Below are 18,220 nucleotides of genomic sequence, written 5' to 3'. Positions count from 1 at the left end.
GCATAATGCGCATGGATTTCAATAGACAGAAAAAATTCTTCTCCCACAAATGGAATTTACAAGTCTAAATGGTTCCATGTACCTTACCTCAAGCTCAGTCAAGAGGAATTCTTAGATTGGAGAAAGGAGAAAGCTCAATTCTCCCTTTTCTTTGATGGGGCATCCAGAGGAAATCTGGGGGAGGCAGGAGTGGGAGGGGTTCTCATAATCCCCGATGAAAAAAAAAGTGACTAAATTTGCATGGGGGTTAGGAACTACATCCAATAATATGGCAGAGTTCCTTGCACTATGGAAAGGACTGGAGGTGGCTATAGAAAAGAAAATTCAAAGACTCGGTTTTTGGAGATTCTATGATCGTCATTTGTCAAATGAAAAATGCCAAGAATCTAATGAGATCATCTCTTCATATGAATCTAAGAATGCTTAGATCTGCTTCTCAATTTGAAAAGATATAATTCTACCATATTCTCAGACATTTGAATGATGGAGCGAATGACCGTTCTAAAAAAGGTTCTAACATGGGGCAACGAAGACTCGAATTGGGCAATATAATTTGTTTCTACCCAATTCCTTAGTGATCATGAATGTCACAAATATCGAAAGGGTGAATTAGGGATTCTCTGCTCTTAATATGCACAAGAATGAAAATTGGATACTCTCCCTTCAAAGGAGCATATACATGCAGTGACGGGCATGTGACATGTTCTTAGATATTTTTTATGCAAGGTGGCCAAAAACTCGAGATCCAACTATCAGTGATTTCCAAATCTTTGGCCTATTTACTCTTTGTATTGTCTTATTAATTAGGACCTCAAGTGTCTGACCTCTCTGATTGTTCCAAGACAGTGTTTTTTTTTTTTTTTTTGCGCTCCCTTTGGTGGTATTTGTTCTGGTTCTCCTTGGCTGCAATGTTGAAAGCCTCGGTTGGAAAAATGAGTTTATGGAAGTCAGATGACGCCTTCCCATTCTTGTCATTCCTTTGTCCGGCCAATCTCTGATTAATGGAGACAGATCTTTGGTGGTTTCACAACCCATTTTTTTGCAGGGACCTCGCCTTTATAGCGAGTACCTAGCCTCCTCACAAAGCAAATGAGTTATTGGATAATGTTTGTTTAGTCACAGGATCTCTCTTCAATTGTGATCAATGTAATTGGGTGCTCAAATTTGGTTTTGTTATGGCCAATTCTCGCGGCCCCCTATTAATAATGAGGCAGTATGGTGTTAGACAAGTTGTTGGATGCTTTGCATGCATTACTTGTCTCCATTTCGAAGCTTGAGGATATGGTTAAGAGGCAGTGCATGTCATTTCAATTGCTTATGGAAGCCAATCTTCTTCGTCAGCAAGCTGATATAGAACAATCAGTTGATGATCTCAGGGAGGGAATATGTTTTGTTGGATAAATATAGTGACTTTATATATTATTAGGTATAGCAATCTGTTGAAGATTCTGAGTGAACAAGTCACCTTCGTCGCTACCGAAGGGAAGAGAGCTCATCAACTCAGGGACGACAACAAAAATGGGACGAATTGATGTTAGCTCTGATGCTCTTCCTTGTTGTGTCAAGTAATGAGTATATATTTTGCTATGACGCAATATAAACTCTGCTATATTTTGGGAATTTTTTGTAGGGTTTGCTATGTCAATGTCTTAGGTTAATTTGGAATAACAATCCCATAGTTTACAAAATTCTTGAATACTTTATGGCCTGAATAAATATTGTTTTGGAAAATTTATGTAAAGCTTTTGTTCCCTAATCTAGATTTGTTAATATTAAACCCTTAGTCGTTCTATTAAAAAGAAGAAGATAATATTCATTTATTATTATTTTAAAGAAATTAAATGTTATCATATCCCTCTTAGTAGTTTTAAGTTTGAATTAAATTATTTATAAAAAGTTTATATAGTACACACTTTAGAAATTGAGTGTTTTTCTCTAGCATGTCCATGTTTCCAAGTATTTTAATATATATATATATATATATATATATATATATATATATATATATATATATATATATATATATATATATATATATATATATATATTTATTTATTTATTTCAAGTCAGCTCTAAAGAGCTTGTCTCATATAATTCTTTTACAAACTTTTTGTATTTGTAAAGTTGTTTATTCCTTCAAGTCAATAGCATATATACATATCATCTTAAGTATGTTTCGATTTTCCATTGGGGAAACCAAACTAGATAGAAAACTTCAATTGTTTCAATAACCATGATTTTTTCTTCTTGTTATAATAATCCAAAAAGAAAAAAAATTAGACGAAATTACATGGAGTCTAGGGCCATTCTTAACCATACTAAAATAAAACTTGGAGATATAAATAAAGAGATAAAACATCTTAGAGACTATCTTCCAAATGTATATGAATTAGAGGCTTCGACAAGGATGGGCTCCTAGTTTTTTCCAAGAGATCAACTTGGCTCAAGGGAAATGCCCAATTGTTTCTCTATGCATTCGAGCTTATGATCCATGGAGGTTGTGTCTTGTTGCATCTCACCTAATGTAAAGAGGATGGTCTCCTTCACTTATTTTTTGTCAACCAAGAGTCTTCCAAATAGTAATTTCAAGCGTCGGTAAATATCCACCATGTACATATATTTGTTGTAGTGGCCCTTTGTGTGGCTGACGTCTAAGACCCATTTTGTGACCACAACCAATAATTCTTTTAGATACATTATTTCTTTAGTTTTTTTGGTTATATTTTTAAGATTTCAAGAGCAATTTCTTAAAAAATTATATATCAAGCTTAATAGTTCATGATGCTTTAGTGGCATTTGAGAACATCAACTTACAAATGGGCATTTGATTTTCTTAATTTGCTTTGACTTGGATTTGACTTCTACATTACTAATAATATTATCACCTACAAATTTTTCGCAATTCTTTGTATAGCTACTTCTATATTAGTAGCAACATTATAAACTAAAAGATTATTACCAATTATTTTGATAGCTACAAACTTTCCTATAGTTTCAAAAGTGTCCATAATTTCTATTATATCTCACGTATGATATTTTTGTACTAATAACAATTATAACACAATTATTAATTATAATATAGTCATTTAACTATGACATTTTTCATCATTTAAAAAAAATGTAAAAAAAGGCTACATTTGCAAACTTAAAACAAAATTTCACAATTTTTGAAATATTTATTACAAATCTAGGTTGGAAATAAGGGAAAAAGTTTATGTGGAATTTGCAGCATGTGAACATTGTCGCCATGCTACATAAATCCATAAAGGGAGGGAGTTGGTGCAACAAGTTATGAGTAATCCCTAGCTAAGGAGGAGGAGGATGGTCAACTTGTGGACTGCTCTAAGGACCCTACTAATGGTGCCACTGTTTTTGTCTCCCAAGCGACATTTCAATAAAGCAAAGCCTTGGATTTATGTTTTAGGGTAATGTTGCTGGTAATGTGAGTGGTCCTACAAGCTTGATTTATAAAAAAATTGGGCTTGGAAACTCGATGGTGAGGCTTATCGCATCAATTTTGTTGATTGAATATTTAAAAATTCTCATTGTAATGTTAGTTGGGGGAAGGCGGCAAGCCATGTGGAGGAATAATGTAGTTTTACATCCCAATCTAGAGGAGTTGATGGCATCTCTATTGGCAATGATTTCTCAAATCACACGACCTCTTGGAAGTCACATGACACTTATAGCGATCATATTTTGTGAACAATATCAAGCAAGGACTAGGGTGAAATGTGAGCTATAAGCCTGTAGTGGTAGTTGACCTTGTGAAGAAAGGAGGTTTTGTTATAGGTGGTCTAGATTTGTCTTATTTTATTGGAAGGGGACCCTTGAACTAAAATATTTTTGGGGAAGGCTTAGGTTATGGGCCCAAAAAACCAAAGAAGGTGATCCTAGAAAGAGCTAATAGGGTAAGGATGGTTCCTAGAGAGGATGTCTAAGTTAGTTGAATTATGCCACTTAGTAGAAAATTTCGTATTCGTCATTTTTTTGGTAAGTATATATCAAATGTTTCTATAAATAGTTGGATGTGGACATTTTGGTTCTTTATATTGATTATGGACCTTGGTTCTATATGCTAATTAGAGGGTTGACGAGCTTTCTTTTTTGTTTGGAGGTGGATGGATTGATCATTTTAGTAGGTTGGTTTTGGGACTCACATTTTTTATCCTTGAAACCTTGGCATCCACATTTTTACCTACGGTTAGAGATTGCCTAATGGGTTCCCACTTGGGTCAAGTTTCTTGGTTTGCCTTTAGATTCTGGGATGACTCTTTCCTAAGTGAGATGGGGAAAATTCTTTGGGAAAGAATATAAGGTTTCATAACTACAAAAACATTGTTTCTTGTATGACTGTCAAGGTTTTGGTGGATATCGATCTTAAGGAGGGTTTACCTAACAACATGGACAATTTGATGGGTGGAATTATATATACATAAACCCAAAATTATTCTAATGTTTCCTTTTCATTGTGTCCATTGTCATTGTTATGGACATGTTATATTATATTGACGAAGGTATTTATTTCATCAAGTTTGAAGGAGAAGAGAACATTACAAGGTAGTAAAGCACGTGCACAAGGAAAGTTTGTCATCATGCCGAGAGTATATGACAAGCCTAGTGGCAGTTATGCAAGATGTTCAGAACTAGACTAATTTACAACCTTTGGTCAATGCATTAAAGAGAAAAATGGGTGAAGAGCATGGATGGAAACCACAATGGTGGCTTGGATTTGGGAGGTTGGTCACTTCTTAGAATGTATATTGATCTTTGAGGTGCTAGTTGAAATCCTCTTAAGTCTAGTGGACAAGCCTTTAGCATAGGAAGGAGAAGAGGCTCCACTGTCTCCATGCATGGAGGAAGACTCTCTTGTGAGCAAATCACAATCCACTTTATATTATTCTCATCTTGTTGTTGAGAATGTGGATCCAAATTTGAATTGGTCCACTCCTACTAAAATGGCCTCCAAGGCAAAGATTTGTAGAGGGGGTAGAAAAGAGAAAGCTAAGAAGTATTATTCTTCATTGCTAGTTGATTAGGATAAAGGAAATATAGACTCATTTGAATATACTTCTACTCCCAATTTGAGATGGGAGGTTCTGCTGAGTCACATCTAGTGTCATCAAGGGGTATAGTGGTGACTCTATAAGTAAGGGAACATGGACATATATAATGAAGTCTAAGAAATCAAAGTTTGTTTCTAGAGAGTAGTTGTATGGTCGTCTTGGGTGAACAAATTCAAAGACTAGGTTTTGGTTCTATATGTAGTAAGCCATTCCTACATTTTGCTCAAGCTAGAAGAGTCGAGAAAAATCAAGAAGGTAAGCAAAGGATGACCTTAGGGGTTCTTAGAGTTACACAACCCCATAAGAGAGTTGATAAATGAAGATACTCTCACTAAATATAAGTGGGTTGGGTAATCCAAATAAGAGGATGACCTCATTTAGGGTGGTTGAAGTCAAGAGACCCGATATATTCCCAATGCATGAAACAATGTGCAATGGATATTTTGTTGTTGATAGCACAAGAAAAAAAATAAAGGTTGGAATTTGTCCACTATTGATTCATTTGGACTATCTAGCAGCTTCATTAATGGATTGATTCTTTTCTTTTAGTGTTATGCATAGAATTAATGTATAATAACTTAGATTAGAAAACTAGTTGATGAATTTGTGTAGTGTTGACGGTCCTGGACCTGCCAACATGTCAAGGGGATCTCCCCAGTAAGAAGTCCCAATTAGACCTTAGATCATTTGGTGTAGGAGTCCCAGTAGTGGGTCATAAGGTAATGCCTTGACTGCGATGTCACACAGAGGCAAGTAGGATAACTTTGTCAGCAGCAAGGGTGTGACTGATGTAGTGAGTCAAGGAAGGTGTATGAGAGGTTCTGACACTTTGAAAGGGGAAGGAGGTGAAGGTGAGTTCTAGGTTGAAAGGGACCAGTCCCAACTCAGCTAGGAACACACAACATAAAGGACATGCACAACGTCTGGCGGAGCAGTCCACTCGGATGCGACAATCACATCATACAAGGTAAGCTAACACGTACAACACTCACGGATTAGTCCGAGATGAGTGCGACAGTTGTTATAGCAAAGTTTGAGCGAAAGGTCTGTCTGATGTCCGGTAGAGCAGTCGACATGGACGGTGACATCATTAACAACATATGCAACACATTAACAACAATATTCATATAATTGCATGTGAATCAGTTCATACACAAGTACGTAAGTTAAACAACATATATCATTAAAGCAACTGGAGCAGTCCAACTACAATAACAACATATGCATGAAAATGTGATGGCTCTTATTATACAAAGAAATGTAAGTCACAATCATACAATACATCCATATAAACCTACCTGCCCCAACAACGGAACGTTACAGCCACATCCGCCTGCTCCTCCAAAGAGATGTACTAGCTCCGTGCAGTGGAGAAGCCAAGGCGCATTACAATACTGTCCAAGCCTTCTTCAAGATAGTCTTAGTACAAGATTGGCTGACCAAAAGCCCTTATAATGAGTTATGAGGGACTATTTATAACAAAGGGTGGGGTGACCCTTGACATTCCCCTTTGTGACAGTTCAAATACCCTCATGACTCTTCACCTACTCTATGATTGTTACATCCAAAAATTGACACTTGACTTACACTTGACATGACTCAACATTACAATGCACATGTACTTATGTGAGACGACATGACTCGAGAAAGCCTTGGAAGACATCACTGACACTTAGTCCGCTGTGATGAGACCAACTCTTTGACATGCTTGTGATGGTGAAGGTGGTGAGCTGATGCCAAGCTTGGTCATCCGTGATGGTGTGCATGCACCTCATGATGACATATTGTTGAAGCGAAATCTTGCCTCTGTTGCAACCGGTGCATTGGTTCGACCCCTTCATCTAACTCATCTGCTAACATGCGGATGGTCTTCTTGGGTGCGACTGAATCGACAACACACTTATGCATAGTGTCAGTGATGATCTTCAAGTGTGTGCTAGTGGTCATGCGCATCAACTTGCGAAGTACATGTTCAACTCTAGTTGGACTTGCTTCTTATCTTCGCCTTGCTGAGTGTGTTGAATGAGTTGGATTGCATGCATGTGCACAATGACATGCATGCTACTGAATCCCTTGCATGCGATCACCAACACTGCTCACCATTTCTGCTCCATTTTAGCTACTGGGATGGATCTTTAACTTGTATGGGTGCAGTTTCATCAGTGAGTGCACGATGCTCCCAATGTTGTTCCTGAGCATGCTGCAACTCATTTGTCTATTCGTGCAGCTTCATGTTCTTCCTTGAGTTGCTGCTTCAGCACATGCAACTCCTTCTTTGTTCCATTCTCTGTCTTCGCACAATCTTCATGTCATGCCATCACCTCATAGCCGGAGTCTCCAAAGTTTCTTTCATCATCAATGGATCTACTTAAGCTTGCGACCTTGTTCCGCCTCTGTGTTGTTGACAACCCTCCTCTTTCATTCGTTGCATTTGGTATACTGTCTTTAGCTGCTGTTCATGATGATGCTCGCTGTGATGCTGCTGCTGTCATATCTTGATGTCCTTGTCTACGAACAACTTGATGTATTCGTGGGTAGGCAAGTCCATGGACACTTGATCGACTGCATCCTCAGGCGTTCTCTGAACAATGTCTTCGTCTCTGCTCTCCTGGAAACCATTGTACCTGTACTGCTGAGAGGTAGATGAACACCTACGATACTTAGAGACATGGCAACACCAATGGAAAGCAATATGTCAGTTGAAAACCAAAATGAACATGAGAATTGACTTGTATCATACCTGGGTGAATGATCATGAAGGTTGCGCAATTTTGGCCAAGACTGCACAACACATTGTCCGGGCTGCTGGGAGACTGAATGACTGTTAGAAGTGTGCAATGCATAGTCTAGTCTGGTTGCTGACTGTTGGGATTGCACAATTCTAGCTGGGAAGGACTGTTGGCCTAGGGACAAATTTGTGCAATTTCTTGGGCCAAGCAGTCACTGTCCTCCAGAAATGGGAAAAACAGTCCTGGAGGCCAGTGCTGGGCATGAATATGCAAATATGGAGAGGAAGGTGAGCCTTCCTTTCCTAGATTGCGCAATGCAGCCTTAGTGAAGGCAGAGCCCGGGCTAAGGTTGGCCCGACTCGCCGACGGGCAACTAAAAGAAAGTAAGTCAGTGAATGCATGGTGACACTAAGCGATAGCAGAAGTGATTTACAGTGCATGCGAAATATGAATGAAAGATTCAACAAACAGATCAACATGCTTGTGGGTGAGGCAGTTCGTTGGTTGGGTGAACGTCCATGTAAAACAGTTTCATGCATGTGACAATAATGAGATAGTAATGAAAACTGAAATAGAGCTAGGACAAGCTAGTATACATGTAAATGATAGCAAGCGTTCAAAGAAATCAAGCAAACAGTACTCCCACAAGCGAAAACACAAAAAGCGACAGAAATGTTGCACAAGGCATGGGAAGTGAGCTTACCCCAAAACAACTGAGTTGAGTGTGCCGAATGCTCCTAGATGTGATGTGGGGTGTCAGAGCTACAAGGTTGATGTGAGGAATGATATCTGTAGCATCCGGTTGATGAGTTTTGATAACATCGAGGTTGTGACACGCATGCCACGAATCTAGGGGAAGTGACACTTGGTGGAAGGTTTCAGAATGGCTCCTTGCATGTAACCTCCAACTAATAAACATAGATCCCTGAAACAAGGTATGCCTTTCCATGTTGCCTTGGGAGAAACAACCCATGCATGCAAGTCTGTTTTGCTAAGTCCCGGAGGGAGCCGGTCAACTTAGCTGCACATGCAAGAGACTGCTTGACTGCTGGAGAAAAATGCACATTTCTAGTTGGGAGCTAGGCTGGCTACCCAGGAGATTTGCGCAATTTATGGGCAGACTAGCTGACTGCTGCCCAGATTTGCGCAAATCCTCGACTGAACATCCTAATCCTGGGAAAATTTGTGCAAATCCTGCTGGGAAGGTTGGCTGGCAGGATTACGCAATCCTGGAGCCCAGCAGGCTGTTAAAGAGGATTACACAATTTATGGAGGGAAGGATGGTTGCCCTTAAGAAATTCACAATTTCAAGGGGAAGCTGCTCAGCTTGCAACTCGACCAAGTTCGGGTAAGCATCTTGTGAAGGTAAAAGATCAAACTATGATCGACAAGCTGCCTTTGAGCAAGAAAGACACTGAAGCTCAAGGAATTGACGAAGCAAGGCAAGCTATTGTGAAGGTTGGGAGGGAGGCTCCAAAATAGGCAAAGGAAAAATTTTGGAGGGTGGTTGTAGCCACTACAACACTTGGCGACACACTGGTAGAACTCTAGCTCTCTCAATGGACCTTGTTCGTGAAAAGAAAGTCTAACACCTCCAGAAGTATTATTCAACTCTTAGTTCTTCTTGGCTTTGCACTAGCTTGATTGTAAGATATAACATCTGCCAGAATCTTGGTCGATTGACACACATTCCAAGCTAAGGCAACACAATTGTTTCGATTGGGGTTGAGGGGTATATAGGTGCACAAGCAGTATAGTCGTTAGAGTCTTAGTTTCATCTCTGGTGTTGCTCCACTACCAGCAGGCCTGGACAGTACCCTGGTGGAGTCACATAGGAACACAAGCATGGCTTCGCTGCCAGCGAGCCTGGTCTGTACCCCGACAGAGTTACTTGAATCACCTCATTTTTCATTTTGAATTTTTTGACTTTTCATTTTTTTTTTCATTTTTCACTGTGCATAACACTTATTCATTTCAGAGGCGGAAGAGGGATCCCGACTTATTGAGAGCAGAAGAGGTTGTTCCAGCAGAGAAGTAATTTATTGTATCTCTGACGTGCCTGTTAAGGTTTTCCCCCTCACCTTACTCTACTTTACTGAGCTGACAAGGGTTAACCCAAAAACAATCGACTAGAGAAGGTGACACTAGTTATCGCACAAGCGTTGTGTTTTCACCAAGGTTAACTTCGAACAATACGTATTTTCCTTCGACGTATCATGGACTAAAATTAACAAGCTCATCATACAAAGGCAAGATGACGGATAACCAAGTAGTGATAGTTGTACAAGCCCTCTTGGACTTTACCCAGCTTGCTTCAAGAGTCATACAAGGTTTCATGCAAACCTAACCTATGAACGAAACAAGCGAACTAACTAACAATCAACAAAGCAAAGCAAGATTAGAAGAAAAAATGAAAGCGAAGCAAATAAACAAACAAGCAAACAAAGCACGTAAGCAAACAAGCATGCAAGCAAATAATTGAAAGCAAACACTACTCCTACTCCTACACTAACGGTGCATGGGCCTGATCACGTGAGGTGATACTTCCAATGCAGCTACCAACGCAATGGTAGACCCATGTTGGTGAAGGCTTGGTCCGTAAGCAACCCCGTTGTGCAGACCAACAACCAATAAAGATATAACAATGAAGACAACCACACTTTGTGTTTTAAAGTGTCCACGAGTCATAAGTGAGTGCATGTGCATGACGGGCAGTCCGCGGACTTATCGTGGTGCTGTGTGACACTACGTGCAACTTTGAAGCATAAGCACACTCTTGATTGAGACATGCAAGAAAAGGAAAGAAACGAAACAAAGATAACTTGCGTCACGCACAAGTGCTCGCAATGTAAGACTCCTCAAATGCATGAGCAATGGGATCATGCAGCTCGAGTGGAGGAAGTATGATCTATGTGTGAGATGGATCTTCAATGTATACAAATGAGTGATGAGGAGCCTTGGGTGATTGAACAATTTCCTGATCGGGAGTGAAACCAACCTCAGGACAATGAGGGCCTGACATAACCATCAGCGCGGGCTGAAGTGCCTCGATGGTCTATGGGGTTTTGACTTCATTGACAGATAGATCTTCATAAGCGAGTGCCTTAGACATATTAACAATGAATGAATCAACATCGTGATCGGGTGATGAGGTGAAGATATCACGACAACCAAGGTCAAAAAATTCAGGATGTTGGTCGGCATCCTCATGATTTGATGAATCACATAGAGGGGTAGATGATAAGGAAGGATGTTCACCCTCTGCGTTTTTGGAAAGAGCAGAAGAAGGATCAAGTAGATTTTAAATGAATGATTGGTCCTCTCCATTGTTGGATGATGGGCTAACATATGGCGTGTCCTGCGGAAGATCAACAATGGGTGCATTCGTAGATGGAGACACACATGCAAAATCATGGATGGCAAGTTCACCAACGATGTTAGGAAAGAATGGAGGGGGCTCAGACGGAAAGGAGTCATCCTTCGCCGAGTGTTGATGCTCAAGCTCCCACTCATACTCTTCATGAATGATAGTGCATGTTGGTTGTGCGACACCAACTCCATAAGTGGGTTGTGTTAGCGCTTGAATTTGGCCTCAGGCTGAAAAAGACAAAATCCAAGGCAACATCAAACCACTTAGCCTCGTAGCTAGCCCTACGGGGCAGGAGAGGGCTCTCTCCGGGTCTATCTCGACAAAAGATCTTCAAAGGGCGGAGATGACCAATAAGAACACTGATTTTAGGCTAGTAAACTGATTGAGAGGGTTTGATTTCAGATTTTTAGGGTTTTGGTGGAAAACAGGGGGAGAGCAATTTTGGGTGCGGGGATGGGACACAGCTTTTGCAGAGGTCTTTTTGGGGCAAGGTAGGAGATTGTCTTGATGCCTTTGATTTAAGTGAATGGATAGGAATGACCGGTGAGGAGCTAAAGAGAGAAAGAAACCATCGAGAGTTCTCTTTAGACAGAGGAAAACATAGATATTAAGCAAACTTAAAGGCAGAGCATATAAATTATGAATTCTACCTTAACACTTCATTTACTTAATGTGCAGAAAAGAGAAATAGGAAATTGATACACATAACAAATCTTACAAGTACATGAGAGAACACACCATCAACACAAATAACCACAGGAATCCCAAATAGTGCTGCAAAACCCTGGTCTTTCCTTTGCCAAAATTGCAGAGATACAAAGTGTAATACAATAGAAGCTAATCCCTCCAGAGTCCAACCATGAAAATGACTAAGAAAATACATAATATAGGCAAGCTAACACATTTCCTTGCCTCTAGGGGTCGAGCTCATCATGCTAGGAGCTGTTTCAACCAATTCTAAACTGAACACTACAATCTAGGCATTCAAAACAACTTGCCTCTATAAGCTAGGAAACCAATTCATTCATTAAATTTTTGACTTTTTATGAATGAATCTTCTAGAAGAGATAAATAAGTGCCATGACATCATAAAATTACATCAATTACATCAAGGAGGATGAAAAACCACTCCAAAAAGTCAAAACTAGTCAAATCTGCGTTTTGCTGAGCTGTAGGTGAAAATCTGGCAAACTTCCCTGATGCGTAGCGCCCCAATCCTCAACGCGTAGCGCGCCTTCGAGCCAACTTTTGAGGCACTTCCCGACATCCAAATGAGGCAAAAGTAGGCTTGTTGGAAAGGTCTGGATGTCTAATTTCTAGCCCAAGTGGAATTTATCAATTTGGTGGTCATTTGCCCCTCCAAAATTGCAATCTCCCAAGACTGCTCCCTGTGTGTCCAAAAAGTGGCAGAAAGTCATTTTTTGCATTTTTTTTGACCTTCTGAGAGCAAGTGTAATTTGTCATGACAAATCCAAAAATGCTGGGTTTTTGAGGAATGGACTTGCCCATCTTCAAGGTAGCGCGCGGCGCGCTACGCGTTGAGAGCAAAAACCTCTGTGTGGCACAAAAAAGTCAAAATTGACCAAAATTGCTCAAAATTTCCTGAAATTTGAGCTGGAAGTGCATCATTGAGCACCATGATCCTTCAAGGTAGCCTCAACCAAAATATGAAGGGGATCGGGCCTTTTCCTCCGTTTTCGTGCCTTGTCCAACCGTCCTTTGAGCACCTTCATTCTTGCTTTACACACATGCATTCGAGCCCAATAGTGATTCTTCATGTGTCAGAGCATGTCTTTGTCCCTGTTTGCCTTTGCTATCAACCTCTCTAGATGTGTGTTCACCTGAATGAGCATAGAGCTTTGCTCCTTAGGTGTCAAATCACCGGGTCTCTTGCGAGCCAATTTCCGGTCTTCTCGGATCCTCCGCAACTCATCAAGAGAGTGTTCATCCTCTAATTGCTTGTTGCGCTGCTCCAAATAAGTAATTGTCCAATTTGCCATCTCCAATTTTTGCTGCAACAAGTCATTTTCAGCTCTTAGCTGCTGGATGATCTCCTCTGACTCTAGGCTAGGAGAAATGATATCAAGGTCAACAACATCTATGCCTGGAACACCTGATGGCCCCTCATCAATCTTGGGCTGCTTGCCTCTCTCTGGTACCTGTGCTGCTGTCGAAAGCGAGGCCCCTTCCACCTGATGTGGAGATAACACTCGCCGTGCAGATGCAAATAAGACCCTGTGGCCTCTCTGATATGTAACATAAGGAGGAGTGCTGACATGCTCGGGCTCTGGAATATCAAACTGATGTGAAGGCCCTCCCTCATCACGGACAACCTCAGGAGGTGGCTGTGGCACTGTGAACAAGTCACGAGAAATGAAATCCTCCCATGGAATACCCTGTTGTGCCAACTGATGCATGACCACAATCTTGATCAGTGCATAATGATAGATGCTCTTGTGTTGCTGTGCTGGGCTCTTTCTTTGCACCAAGGGCACCATCCTCTCTATATTTCGGCACATGAAGAATGGAATGTTCATCATTCGTACCCGTGTGAAATGCATCAACAAACGGATATGGTACGAATACAAACGTGAAAATCTACCCTCACAAGTGAAATAGCGAATGATGATCCTCATCAAAGGTGCATACTCGTCTCTTAAGAATCTGAAGGGAAAAACACCAGTTAGGTACCTCATATATGCAGGTTTGATATATGGATCATAATGAAATCTGTCCAACTGCTGGCGCTTGTTCCATTCTTCTCCAATATTGGGTATCCCTGTTGCTTGAGCAACAATCTCAGGTGACAATGTGAAGTCCACTCCTGCAAGATTCACATGCCCATTGTGCAAATGTAGGACAAAAAAGCGGGCCAATTCCTTGTGGTGTTGAATTTGGGAGATTCTCTCACAATATTCATAGCATGATAGATATCGGAAACATGACACTGCAAGTGGACAAGCTTGTAGATAAGCCAAAGAGGTGGGTTCCTCCCTGACATGCCGACCACCCTTACCACCCCTGTGATGCCTCCTTGGAACCTCTACCTCTGGTGTTGATTCACGGTCATCACTTTGCTCATAATATGTTTCGGTCTCTGACATGGTTTTGGAGGCAAGTGACTGAAAAATAATGCTGACTGTGCACGCAATGAACTGCTGTTTTGACTTGTTTAAATGCTGTTACCAAGGGGACAAACACACATGGGAAATGTTAGGGAAAAGGGAAAATTGAGGGGATTAGGGAAAACAAATGTGAAAGGAAATTTTAGGAAAGGAACATGGAACATATACAATCATAATTTGTAGGATTGTAATGGGAAGTGGGGTTTAGGAAATTTACATAGGATTTTAGGAATTAGTAGGGTTTGGGGATTTTAATGATTTTTAGTAGGGAAATTATATGATTTGCATGGAAAATGTCAAGGAAAATGGTGAGGAAAATATGGGGAAAGAGGAATGGGAAAATGGGTAACCTTGGGCAGCAAATTTCAATGAAACCCTAGCACATTTGCAATTTTAATATTTGATACAGCAAGGTAGGGTTTTACTCCATATTAGCATGGAATTTTTGCATTTTCATTGCTCATTCATCTTAGCCAAACCAAAACCACCATGGATTAGAGGCCTACCTGAAAAAATTTGGAGAGAGAAGCAGCTTTGATGGCTTGCTGGCGATTTCCTGAGCAAGAAACCCAACGCGTAGCGCACCCAGCCTGATGCGTAGCGCGCCTTCAACGCGTAGTGCCTGAGTTAATTTGAACTGGAAAATGCGCGCTGATGCGTAGCGCGCCTCCTCTGATGCGTAGCGCGCTGCTGCAACTGCTCAATTCGCCCAATGAACTTTGAAATCGACTTGACAACTATTCTCTTGGAGTGTTGAGAGGCAAATGAATTACCAATGAGGGATGGCATGCTTTTATAGGCTTCCTTTTAATTTTTTACTTGCCCAAAACCCACTTTGTAATGTTTGAATGTTGACACTTTTTGCTTTAATTGGCTCAGACCTTTAATTTCATTTCTTTGAAAAATTGGTTGAAATGATGATTTCTTCTGAAATTTTTTGCAGGGATAGCTTCTGGGATGCTTTGGCAAAGGAGACCGAGGCTGCACTTCGACATTTGAAGAATTTGAAATTTTGATAATTTTTACAAAAATGAGATAATGACCTTGTTTTCAAAAACAGAGTTTTTGAGAACAAGGTAAAAATTTAGCTGTACAATGATGAGAAATGTTTAATGAAGGACATCCCTCTAGCCTGCTGGTCCTTGATGACCTCTCAAGACAAAATTAGACTCAACCCTAGACCTAAAACCTAAAAACTTAAAGCAAAATGAATGACCCTTTGAGGACTTTATTTATTTGAAGAAACCTGAACCAGCAGTGCCAAACAAGAGGGGAATAACGACATAAACTCCTTCCACCGAGATTATGGCATGCCTAACGGAATGCAACATGATCACATTGATGAGACACCTAACTATGAAATGCAAAGAGCTTTTGATCTCTGGTGGAGGGCTACTAGACCGACTCTAACAGGTTGTTCCTCATTCAAAACAAGTGAAGAGTCCACAAGACAACATCATCCAGAAGTCGTATAAAATAAAGCCTATGAGAACTCGAAGGACTCACAACCAAATCTACGCGAAAATTGAGTGGAGTGATGTTGGGATAGTGTGAAGGTTGAATAGGTGTACAAACATGATCCTCAACATCATTGGGAAATGGTGGAGCTGTTGAATGAGAGGGAGCCGGATAGTCAGTTGAGACAGTGCCCACTCCCACATGAGATTGCACAACTCCATTAATAAAGAAGGTTGAGAAAGGGTTGATCTCAAACTTTCTCTTGGGACGGGCAAATTTCTTAAGACAATACTCGAACCGGTCCTAAAGACAAGCAAATTTCATCTGGCTCCTCGGAGCTTGAAACTACAAGTCACCGAAGCGCTGCCAAAAATCAATAGCGGATTCATGCGGAGCCCTTTGTTGTTCTAACAATTTCCGATCAAGATGGTCTGGATCAAAATGATGGTCTTCAATAAGATCACAGAAGTGCTCACATGAGTGCACGATGTCAGTCGATAGGCTGAGCACCTAACAAAATGGAGATTCGCGAAGTGTGCATGCAAGCAACAAACTAGCCTGTTCGTCAGTAAACTCATCTTCCTCATAAATTATGGAAAGAAAGTTATGTAAGTGTTCAGGCTAGGCCACTTCGCCTTCACCATCATACGTGTGAGTGGACAAGAGATTGAAAAGCTTCCCAAAGATGGAGCCATCTTCACGATTCGAAAAACATCTCGGGGGAAGAAGAGTGTAAGAATCCATGAAATATATGAAAAGGTTCAAAACTGGATGAGAGGACACAACTTGTCATCAGGCCGTCCTTCTAGCACCAAAAATGTACAACTTGTCATCAAGCCCTCCTTCTAGCACCAAAAATGCTGACGGTGCTGGACCCACCAACATGTCAAGGGGATCTCCCCGGTAAGAAGTCCCAATTAGACCTCAGACCATTTGGTGTAGGAGTCCCAGCAGTGGGTCGTAAGGTAATGCCTTGACTACGATGTCGCACAGAGGCAAGTAGGATAACTCTGTCAGCAGTAAGGGTGTGACTGATGTAGTGAGTCAAGGAAGGTGTATGAGAGGTTCCAACACTTCGAAAGGGGAAGGAGGTGAAGGATAATTCCAGGTTGAAAGGGACCAATCCCAGCTCGGCTAGGAACACACAACACAAAGGACATGCACAACTTCTGGCGGAGCAGTCCACTCGGATGTGGCAGTCACATCATATAAGATAACATGTACAACACTCATGGATCAGTCCGAGATGAGTGCGACAGTTGTTATAGAAAGGTTTGAGCGAAAGGTCTGTCCGATGTCTGACAGAGTAGTCGACACGGATGGTGACAGCATTAGCAACATATGAAACACATTAACAACAAGATTCACATAATTGCATGTGAATCAGTTCATACACAATTATGTAAGTTAAACCACATATATCATTAAAGCAACTGGAGCAGTCCAACTACAATAACCACATATGCATGAAAATATGTTGGCTCTTATTATACAAAGAAGTGTAAGTCACAATCATACAATACAGCCATGTAAACCTGCTAGCACCAACAGTGGAAGGTTACAGCCACATCCGCCTGCTCCTCCAAAGAGATGTACTAGCTCCATGCAGTGGAGAAGCCAAGGCGCGTTACAATACTGTCCAAGCCTTCTTCAAGATAGTCTTACTAGAAGCTTGGTTGACCAAAAACCCTTACAATGATTTATGGGGGACTATTTATAGCAAGGGGTGGGGTGAACCTTGACATTCCCCTTTGTGATAGTACAAATAACCTCATGACTCTTCACCTACTCTATGATTGTTACATCCAACCATTGACACTTGACTTACACTTGACATGACTCAATATTATAATGCACATGTACTTATGTGAGACCACATGGCTTGATCAAGCCTTGCAAGACGTCATTGACACTTGGTCCACTGTGATAAGACCAACTCTTTGACATGCTTGTGATGGTGAAGGTGGTGAGATGATGCCAAGCTTGGTAATCCGTGATGGTGTGCATGCACCTCATGGTGACATCTTGCTGAAGCGAACTCTTGCCTCTGCTGCAACCAGTGCATTGGTTCATCCCCTTCATCCAATTCGTCTGCTAACATGCACATGATCTTCTTGGGTGCGACTGAACCGACAACACATTGATGCATAGTGTCTATGCCGATCTTCAAGTGTGTGCTGGTGGTCATGCGCATCAACTTGTCGAAATACATGTTCAGCTCCAGTTGGACTTGCTTCTTGTCTTCGCTTTGGTAAGTGTGTTGAATGGGTTGGATTGCATGCGTGCACACAATGACATGCATGCTGCTGAATCCCTTGCATGCGATCACCAACACTGCGCACCATGTCTGCGCCATGTTAGCTACTGGGATGGATCTTTAACTTGTATAGGCGCAGTTTCATCCGTGAGTGCACAATGTGCCTACTGCGGTTCCTGATCCTGCTGCAACTCATTCATCTATCTGTGCAACTT

The sequence above is a fragment of the Pinus tabuliformis genome, chromosome 3_1, assembly GCF_031772625.1.
Source record: "Pinus tabuliformis cultivar Carrire ecotype Pingquan chromosome 3_1, CPIR1, whole genome shotgun sequence".
Lineage (NCBI taxonomy): Eukaryota > Viridiplantae > Streptophyta > Pinopsida > Pinales > Pinaceae > Pinus > Pinus tabuliformis.
The sequence above is the reverse complement of the archived record's forward strand: the minus strand, read 5'-3'. Positions refer to the sequence as shown.